An 11,220-nucleotide genomic window follows, 5' to 3' on the forward strand; every position below is an offset into this window, starting at 1 on the left:
CTGAGAACTAGCCACACACCTTATTCATTCATCATACAAATCTGGAAAAAAAACTTTATCAATTATTAACGGAAAATACTTTAAATGAAATGACAATGGGAGCAGTACGCATTGACATCTATGGGATGCAGCAAAGGCAAAGATATTTATAGCTTGAAAACGTGCATTATAAAACAAAGAACAAAATAAAAGCAATACGTACTACAATCTATAAACTAGAAAAGAACATACACCCAAAGAACATAGAAGGAAAGAATAATTAAAACATCAATTATTATCATAAGAACTTAAAAAAGCATAAACAGTCGATTTTTCAGAATAGTAATTCAGCTTTTAGGGAAATTTAGTGAATAGACAAAACTCTGGCAGGACTTACCAAGAGGAAGTTCAAATTAAGATTAAGACAAAGATGGTTAAACATCAGACACAGAAGAAAATAAATCCTTGAGAATACCTAGAAAATGTATGCCAAGATATTTAAAACAGAAGTATGAAAAAATATTTTTGATGGAATGTAAAATATTACTATTGACTTAGATAGAAATATGACAATGTTTCTGACTCTATTAGTAAGCATAAATGATGTATATTCAGTTAAACATTTCCCTGAATTGAATAGAAACTTTTGGACAATTGAAAGGATTTACAAGACTTCCCAGTATAGACTCGCATAATGAAAAAAGACACAGTATGAAATAAAGACACCATATGACATTTTGTTATTATTTCATCATTTCATCAATATTTCATTCTTTCATCAATTTTTTCATTATTTTCAAATTCATTTTCTTTAATGAAATAAAGACACAGTATGACAAGAGAAGGTAAAACCAAGAAATCATGGAGAGGTTCTAAAGCTTCCAGAGTCTTCCCTCAGTTGAACAAGACATGGTTTGTCTTCAGATTATGAACTGACAAGATATATCTGAGATATCTTGTTTTATGGACGCTCAGACACAAGTTTACAGAGGGATCTTTTTTATTCTGCTGGTCACATAACTAAAGCCAGGCTGTCTACTGTTCAACATTTCGTTGAACTATATATCCCTTAGTGTAGGCAAGCTGGTAAACAGACCTCCAGTGGAGGTTTGAAATTTTAACAACACAGTATAAACCACTAGTGAACATGTCTAATTCTTATCTTGGCCAAGAAGCTCTATCAAATTAATTGATCATTAACTAAATATAATTCTTCCTCTGACTAATCAGCTTCCATTGGTAGAATATCTTGTGAAGGTTTTAATCCAATCCCAATACAATTGATCATGGATATCTGTAAAAAAGATCCCCACATCAGTCTTTATTTAGTGCCTGGTGTTGAATGAGTAATTCAGTTAGAAAATCCTAATGGTTAGAAATAATCAAAATAGGTGTTCCATAAATGATGCAAGATTGCTCACAGAAAGAATAAAAGGAAGAAACTCCAAAGAAGACCATGAGAATGTAAACCAAACATGGTGGATTAAAGGACTATACAAGATGCAAAGTATAGCACACTGAAACAGAGAACATAACATTATTATCTGATCATTTATGGTACATTATTACTGAGTCTTCTATTTACCGAATTATCATTTGAATATTTTAACTTATGATTTTTGTTCAAGAAATCTAATTTCAATATTTTTAGAAGTGCAAATACAATCGTGCCCATGTCCACTTCAGATTCCCAATGCTCGAGATATGACAACTACAGTGAATTATCGGGATGGAGAAAAAATATCTGTTCTCTGTCAAGAGAAATATCTTTTTTTTTATATTCAACTATATTATTATTATTATTATTTTTTAATTTTTTGTTTATTGCAGTAACATTGGTTTATAACATTGTATAAATTTCAGGTGTACATCATTATACTTCTATTTCTGCATAGATTACATCATGTTCACCACCCAAATACTAATTACAACCCATCACCACACACATGTACCGAATTATCCCTTTCACCCTCCTCCCTCCCCCCTTCCCCTCAAGAGAAATATCTAATTCAGGGAGCAGAAGAAACGCTGTGCAATGACGGAAGATGGCAGTCAGTACCACGCTGTGTGGGTCAGTAGTTCATAACTTGCCTTTTGACCTTCTTTCAAATAAGCTAATACTCTCCTGTGCTTTCTGTAGATGAACCACATGATGACCTTTCTCTACGTCTGTTCCATTTTATCTTGAAACAGTGAGTTACAATCTAGGTATACAAATCAATCAGGCTTCTTTCACTTCTATTGTGAAATGAATGAAGACAAAACTTTAGGTTACTCTGTAAATACCAGGGAAAATTTCTGATTAGGCCTATTTTACTCCTCATGATGAACAGGGCAAGAATGGTGGGGCATATTGAAGAAGTGGATAGCAGCATAGATTTTATGGATCCCCAAAATGCTTAGGTAAATATTTTAAAAGTCTCATGGATCCTGGGAAAATCAGTGTAATGAGTATGATGTTGTGCTGTTTATAATAGAATTTTCATGGATTGCCAACCAACCATTCTGTTGAATGCTTGCTATCAAATATTAACATGTGAGGAAATAAAGTTTGAAAAATTCTTGTTTAAGCCATAACAGGAACAAAATATTTTTTAATGAAAGCCCTTCATATGATAATTGAAATTATAAATCTTTGATTATAACCTTTATCACATTAAACATAGTACCTCAGTTTTACATCATTAATAGTTTGAAATGATTTTAATCTACATGATGGATTTTCTTTTTCTTTTTTTTTTTTAAAGCATTACAATTCAAATTGTTTATTTTTTTTTAATTTTTTTCCCCCAAAGCCCCAGTAGATAGTTGTATGTCACAGATGCCCGTGGCCTCAGCATGGCCGGAGAAGAGGTGTGCCGGTGTGCTCCCAGGATCCGAACCCGGGCCGCCAGCAGCAGAGCGCACGCACTTAACCGCTAAGCCGCGGAACCGGCCCTGATGAATTTTCAATGAGTCGGTTTAGAAAGGTTTTAAGAATAAAGTCCTATACCAGCATAGAAGATTCTACTTGAGTCTGAAATTTTGACCATATTTGTATACTCCCTAATATTTTATGTTCATTTTTTTACCTTCAGATTAATAAATAATATCAGAAGAAATCATGGAAAAACATGACATAATTACAATGTAAATATGAGAAAAAAATTTATTTTAAAACAGAGGATACTGTTGAACTTATGTGCAAACCTAGATGTTGTAAAAAGACACCGCCTGAAACATTTCCAGCAACCTGTCAGGAAGGGAAACTGTTGTATCCCACCTGTGGATAGAACGGCAGTTAAAATGCAGTCATAAAATTCACGTATGTAAATTTATTCAGAATTTGTCATTATTAATACAATTCTTCTCTGGTTATTTCTTCAAGTATTGTTTAACTCATTTTTACTCATAAATCAGAATTTGTATTGAATATTACGTGGACGATGTGATTACAATGAGAGACCAATGAATTACTTCCAAAAGGACCTCATTAAAACTTGGCAAATGAAAATGCTCTGTGTCCTGTTCAAAAATATCTATGGCCAGAAACTAGATGCAATCACTTCAGTGCCTGCTTCTGTCTATCCTTCTCCCAACTTTCTCAAAGCTTTTCCATAACTTTGGAGCCTTTCTGAGACTATTTCAGAGGAAATAGAAAAAATGGACTTGTCTCTATCTTCAAAATAATATCACTTCACAAAAACGTAAAAACCAAACCATGTCATACCTACGTTAGCTGTAAGATGTGAGTAGTTTTTACTTACTTTTGCTTACTTATCAATAGACAGATATACCAAAAAATGGTGATATGCGTGATCTTCTACAAGACATCTATCTAGCACACATCATAATTGAAACAAATCATAAAGAGGAATTAGAATCTATGTGAGTGCATAGCTAACATAATCTTGATATGAAGCATGATAAAAAATCCAATATCAAGTATAAGAACACACACACTCACTATGCTTTGAGCACTGAAAAAATGTTTATAGAACAAAGATTGGAAGTAGGTAAAATAAAATACTTACCATAACTAGAGTTGACTTGAGAGACAACTGGGGTAGGAGTTGGTGTTTAACTCTTTATACTTAGCTGCATTCTCCAATTTTTTTTCTTTATTGTATGTCACCTTCGAACCACAAGAATATGTTGTTTTAAAATAAAGATATATAAAAATAAAAGACAATACATGTGGAGAACTAGAAAGACCTCTTCAGTAATGATCTTCAGATCTAATACCTTTTTCATGATTTTGCTGGTATTGAGGGTTTTGGAAACATTCAACCACAAGTCTGAAATATGCTTTTTATGTTCATACATTTCAAACAGCATGATTAGTTAAAATCAGCTGACTATAGACATTTTTAATTTCTACAAAAACATGAAAACTTTAAGATGAAAATAAAGATATAAATAATTAAGGTAAAAATATTTTAAGGTGATACCTTGTTACTTTGTAGTACATCAAATCAAGTGGCAGTATTAGAATGAGAGTTCCAGCTGTCACCAAAGGAGCCGATTTATATAAATCTGCATCACTGGTGACAGTCAGTTTTCTCACATTTAAAGAAACATTGTTACAATTGACAAGTAGTCTTTGCTGTTAATGTTAACATTTGTGTATACACTATTTCTCCAAAACCTTTCATGTAATGATTGTGAAATCTACTTATGACACTTGTCTATCATCAGTTATTTCAATGTTGGCTGAAAAATAGGGATATTTAATACCAATTGTATCATTTTTCTGTATTTATTAATCATCGTTCTTGTGTGAGGATGTGTTAATTTACTAACTCTGTTTAAATTAAACTTTCACCTAAAAGGTTTGATAAATCTCTATTTTGACCCTTTAATTTCCAATTTTTGGAGTAAGGATTTAGTGTATAGCGACCTTCCGTGATGGCTTTAAAGATGTTTTTCTTTCCTTTTTAAACATGATGTATGTATCAGCATGGATCCATGAATTTTTATTTATTCAATTTGTCACAATCAATTATAGTCATTATTTTATTGGATGTTCATATTATCCCACATTTGGCAAGTGGGTACCTTTTGAAACTGGCTCCTGATTGCTTTTGTTGTGTCCCTATTAGTCTTTGAGTATTTCTTTTCTTTTTAGCACAACATGATGTTCCAGGCTCACTGTGCACTTCCCCTGCCCAACACCCACAATCGTATGTCTTTCCAAGAAGGTCTAGTTCTTTTTATTGGGCAATAGTGTTCAGAATCCAAGAATTGTGCCATTGTTGTTAGACAGGAGTATTCAATCTTGTTGAAATGTCAGTACTTCCAGGGTCTTTTGGTTCTCAGACCTTTAAATAAAAAGGAAATTTAAAATTCTTCAGTTCCTATTAGATTTTACAATTCAAGTTTAATAACAGGCTTAAAAAAAACTTTTTAATACATTTTCTTTCTTTTCTCTTTACTTATACGTTCTTATTTTTCCATATCCATGAAAATCATTTCAAAAGTGTAATGCAAATGTTATTATTAGCAGTTAACCAGTGAATGAAGGTTCAAATGTCTTTGCATTTATTTTGTCCCAGGATGTTTGAGCATAAGCACCCTCTTCAAAAAAGACTTGAAGTCATTCTTATCTCTGGTTGGCTCACTTACCAAATTAATAGAGTTTTACATTTATTTGCACTAGTACTTTTTTTCAATTTTAGGTTTTGCTGCTTCTTCCTCTTTTCTCTTAATCTTGTTTTGAATGTGAGATACACCTACATGTTTTAAAAGTCAACGTGATACGAGAAGGGTCTATGCAGAGTAGTCTTACTTCCATCACACCTGTTTCCTCATTTAATAAAGTTACAATTTTACTAGCTTCTCACATCCCTCCGGTGTTCATTAATCCCCCTTTTTTAAATAGAGAATTGAGGTTACTTTACACATTATCTGTACCTTGCAATTTTCCTTTTAGAATGTATCTCACTCAGAGCATTCTGATATTTTACTATTTCAGATAATGAATATGACGAATACATTTGTGTGAACCTATTGTGAGGATACATTGTTGGAAGTGAAATGAATCGATCATCAGGCAAATGTATTTGTAAATTTCTGAGATCTTTCAAATTCTTTTTCACCAGGGTGTTGTATTTTATTCTGTATTGTTCTAGAGAGGTTCTTTTCCTTGGACTTACCAACTGAGTGTGTTGTCAACCTTTTGGGTGTATTTTTGGTTTTGTAGATAGTAAAAAATACCCCTGTCTAGTTTTGATGTATATTTCATTATTATGAATGTCCTTATTTTCATTTAAGATATCTAAGGGTCATTTTTTTTTGTTTTGTCTTTTTCTCTTCATTTTATGATGAAGACACTAGCCCTTTTTTCCTATTATTATTCTTTTCTTTAGAAATAATGAGATTATCACTTTTCATTTCCCATTTCTTTGATATTAATTAGACATATTTTCCAAGTTGTTATTTGACTTTTGAGTTCACATTAATTTATCTAGGCAGAAATTTTGGAATTTTATGCACTTATAATTATCAACAATTTTTTTATTTCTTCAAATTCTGATTCGTAGGTTTTCATGTCCTATTTTTAATAATGCACCCATTGTTTTTGTATTGAATGTCTGGGGTTTTTTTCTTACTAGGAGATCTCTAAAATTAAAGATGATGTGGAGGTATGCATATACTTTAAATTCTTTTATTTTTTAAATGACTCTCCAGTTTTCTCAACAGTATTTCTTAAAAACCTTCTCTTTTTCCTAGTCATTTGAGGTGTGACTTTAACCGTATAACAATTTCTTGAGGCATATGTCTCTTTTTAATCTTTCTATTCTAATCAATTTTCTCTCTGTCCATTCTTGTGCCAGCACCAACTGTGTAATTGTAAAGACTTAGATGTGATAAGCAGTGGAACCAGCCATTGTCTAATTTATTCTTTGTTTTTAGAGCTTTCTTGTCTATTGTTATCTGTCTCTAGAAATTTTAGAATGACCTTGTCTGACTCCAAAGTAAAAAGTGTAGCTATTGGGCCGGCCCCATGGCTTAGCCGTTAAGTGCATGCGCTCCGCTACTGGCGGCCCGGGTTTGGATCCCAGGCGCGCACTGACGCACCACTTCTCCAGCCATGCTGAGGCTGCGTCCCACATACAGCAACTAGAAGGATGTGCAACTATGAAATACAACTATCTACTGGGGCTTTGGGGGAAAAAAAAAGGAGGAGGATTGGCAATAGATGTTAGCTCAGAGCTGGTCTTCCTCAGCAAAAAAAAAAAAAAGAAAAGTGTAGGTATTTGTATTGCCCACTTTACTTGAAGATCGGTGATGGTCTTCAGTTTAGACATTCATACAAGAAACTAATAGGCAGTTCTGAGAAAAGTTATGTCAGCTTTGCTGAAAGATTGAAGGCAGAAAATACAGCACGTCATGAAGGACAGCACCAGGAGTCCCTGCAGCTGTCCAGGTCTGTGCTGCATCTCCCCAGGTGACACCTGAGTAAGAAAGAATTGAAACCTGTGTGTCAGTGAGGGTGTCGTCTAGACTTGGACCCTTCAATTCCACAGAGGTCCATATCTCTCAAAAGAAAATTTGCACAGAGCCCCAGGACCCAGCAAAGGGGACACTGACATACAAATCACAAGACTCAAATACCCTAAAACTATACCTGTACTATATTATCAATCTGAGCCTGGTTCCCACTAACCATCTGAGACATTTCCTATTTCCCAGGTTTCAGCTTTTTCCAGGAAACAGTGATAGAAGAAGGTAAACTCTGGGTTAGTTTCCAATAAAATTGGAGAAAGGGATTTGTGAAAATTTTCTCAGAGTAAATTTGCAAGTCGTATAAATGTGTATATGAACTTAAGATTTATTGACATAATGCTTCTGAGGCTTCCTATTCAAAAATTTATATTTTTCTTTCTGTGCAAGTGTACGTTTGTTTTCTTTGGGAGGAATGTTATATCATCTTCCTTAGATATGCTTTGTACTTTTCTGAGCAATAGGGAGAGTCAACACATTGGCTCCCTGACCAGTGGAATGAGGGCTATTATGGTGGGAAAGGCCAAGTGAAAGCCAGTAGAACTGCCTCTGCCTAGAGAAATGGTAAAGCAAAAGCCATATTGCATTTCTGGAGGGACTGCAGGGATGAGGGCCACCACCAAGGATTTGAAAGCTGCAGGGGTGGCGGTTCATACCACATCCACATCAGCTTGCCGATTTGACTGGTGCAGAAAACAGATGGATCTTTGAGAATGACGGTGGATTATTGTAAGCTCAACCAGATGTTGAGTCCAATTGTAGCTGCCTTACCAGATGTTGCTTCATTGCTTCAGCAAATTGACATCTCCCCTATAATATCTGAGAACATGCTGATATGCCTCTATTTATCTGGAAAATGCTTTTTTCTCCATCCTTGTTAGTAACCACCAGCAGAAGCACTTTTCTTTCTCTTACCAATGTCATCAAAACGCATTCATTGTCCTTTGTCAGGAGTCTATCAACTCTGCAGCTCTATGTCATAACCTAGTTTGCAGGGACCTTGATCATCTTTCCCTTCCACAAGGAGTCACACTGGTCCATACACTGATGATATCATGCTGATTGGACCTAGTAAGCAAGAAATATTAACTTGCCTAGACTTACTCATAAGACATTTGCATGTCAGATGATAGGAATAAATCCAACAAACATTCAAGGGCCTTCTGCCTCTGTGGAATTTCTAAAAGTCAAGAGTAGGGGACATGGTGAGGTATCCCTTTTAAGGTAAAACATAAGTTACTGCATCTCTCCTGCCCCCAATTCCTCACAACTCAGAAAATAAGTGTAGCACCTCATGGGTCTCTCTACATTTTGGAGGCTGCATATTCTTTGTTTGAGGGTGATACTGTAGCCCATTTACTGACAGTCCCCCAAAAGCTGCTAGTTTTTTCTTTTTCTTTTTCTTTGGTGAGGAAGATTGGCCCTGAGCTAACATCTGTTGTCAATCCTCCTCTTTTTGCTTGAGGAAGATTGTCCCTGAGCTAACATCTGTGCTAATCGTCCTCTACTTTGTATATGGGACACCACCACAGCATGGCTTGATGAGCCGTGTGTAGGTCTGCGCCCAGGATCCGAACCTGGGAACCCTGGGTTGCCAAAGCAGAGCACACAAACTGGACAACTACGCCACCAGGCCGGCCCCCCAAAAGACTGCTAGTTTTAAGTGAGGCATAGAACAGGAGAAGTCTCTGCAACAGGTCCAGGTTTCCATGCAAGATGCTCTGCCATTTGGGCCATATGATCCAACACATCCAATGGTGCTTGGAATGTCAGTGGTAGATATGGATGCTGTTTGGAGTCTTTCACAGTCCTCTAGAGGTGAGTCACAGTGCAGACCTTTAGGATACAGGAGCAAAGCCCTGTCATTGTCTATGAATAACTGCTCTCATTTTGAGAAACAGCTTTTGGCTTGCTACTGGGCCTTAGTAGAGACCGATTTCTTCACCACGGGCCACCAAGTTACCATATGACCTAAGCTGCTCATCATGAACTGGGAGTTTCTGATCCACCAAATCATAAAGTTGGACATGCACAGCAGCACTCCATCATCAAATGGAAGTGACATATATGAGGTTGGGCCTCAGCAGGCTGTGAAGGCACAAGTAAGTTCCATGGAGAAGTAGTCCAAAAGGTCATGCTCTCCACTCCTGTTACATTATCCTTTCTCTTCCAGCCTGTACCTGTGGCTTCATGGAGAGTTCCCTAAGATCAGTGGACAGGAGGAAAGAAAACTGTGTCCTGGTTTACAGAGGGTTCTGCAGGATATTCAGGCACTGCTTGAGAGTGGACAGCTGCAGTAATACACCTCTTTCTGGGACATCCATGAATGATAGTGGTGAAAGAAAATGATCCAGGAGACCAGTACTCTGAGTAGAACAACAGGCTGTTCATTTTGCTTAATTAAAGAATTGGCCAGATATGCCATTGTAAACCATTTTGTAGATTTGGGGCAATGGTTTGGCTGAGTAGTCAGGGACTTAGAAAGAAGACGATTGGAAAATTGGTGACAAGGAGATCAAGGGAAGAAGCATGTGGATAGATCTTATCAAATCAGTACAAAATGTGAGGATATTTATATCCCATGTGAATGCGCACCAAAGAGGGACCTCAGCAGAGTAGGATTTTAATAACCACATAGATAGGGTGATCCATTCTGTGGATACCAGTCAGCCTCTTTCTCCAGTCATGCCTGTCGTTATCCAAGGGGCTCATGAACAAACTGGCTATGATAACAGGATGGAAGTTATGCACGGGGTCAGAAACATGGACTTCCACTCACCAAGGTTGACCTGACTATGGCCACTGCTGAGGACCCACACCTGGCAGCATAGACCAACACTGAGTCCCTGATATGGCACAATTCCTGGGGAAATCAGCCACTACCTAGTGGTAGGTTGACTACATTGGACCACTTCCATCATGAAATGAGCTGTATTTTGTTCTTACTTGAGTACTTACTTTGGGTATGGATTTGCCTTCCCTGCACAAAATCCTTCTGCCAAAACTACCATCCATGGACTTACAGAATGCCTTATCCATTGTCATGGTATTCCACCCAGTATTGCTTCTGATCTAGGAATTCTCGTAACAGCAAATGAAGTTTAGCAATAGGCTCATGCTTTTTTAATCCACTGGTCTTAACATGTTCCCCATTATCTTGAAGTAGCTGGCTTGATAGAATGGTAAAATGGCCTTTTGAAGACTCTGTTCTAGTGCTGGCTGCATGGCAATACCTTGCAGGGCCGTGACAAGGTTCTCCAGCAGGCTATAGATGCTCTAAATCAGCATCCAATATGTGGTGCTGTCTCTCTGTTGGTCACAATTCACAGGTCCAGGAATCAAGGGGTGGAGATGGGAATGCTACCACTCATATTACCCTTAATGACCTACTAGCAAAATTTTGCTTCCTGAACCTGTGACCTTATGCTCTGCTGATCTGAAGGTCTTAGTTCCAAAGGGAAGAATTCTTTCATTAGAAGACACAACAATGATTCCATTTAACTGAAGGTTGAGATTGTCACCTGGGGAAATATAGAATTTTCATTTAAATATATTTTTAGTTCTTCGAGCATATTTATGGAAGCTGGTATGAGTTTTATTTTTTCTTAGTCCAATACCTGAGCCCTCTTAGTGACTCTTTCTATTGAAATTTTTTTTCCTTTCTATAGGTCACACTTTTCTATTTCTTTGCATGTATCAATGTTTTTTGGAAAATTGGACATTTCTTATAATATGACTTGTAGCCACAGGGATTCT

At 36.4% G+C, this 11,220-nt stretch overlaps 1 pseudogene; it reads left to right on the forward strand.

Annotated features, from left to right (window-relative positions):
- The window catches only part of LOC101393334 (complement factor H-like), a 66,966-nt pseudogene extending 57,202 nt beyond the window's left edge, over nt 1–9,764 (forward strand).
- The last annotated feature ends 1,456 nt before the right edge of the window (nt 9,765–11,220 follow it).

The sequence above is a fragment of the Ceratotherium simum genome, chromosome 36, assembly GCF_057802395.1.
Source record: "Ceratotherium simum simum isolate JZ-2026a chromosome 36, ASM5780239v1, whole genome shotgun sequence".
NCBI lineage: Eukaryota > Metazoa > Chordata > Mammalia > Perissodactyla > Rhinocerotidae > Ceratotherium > Ceratotherium simum.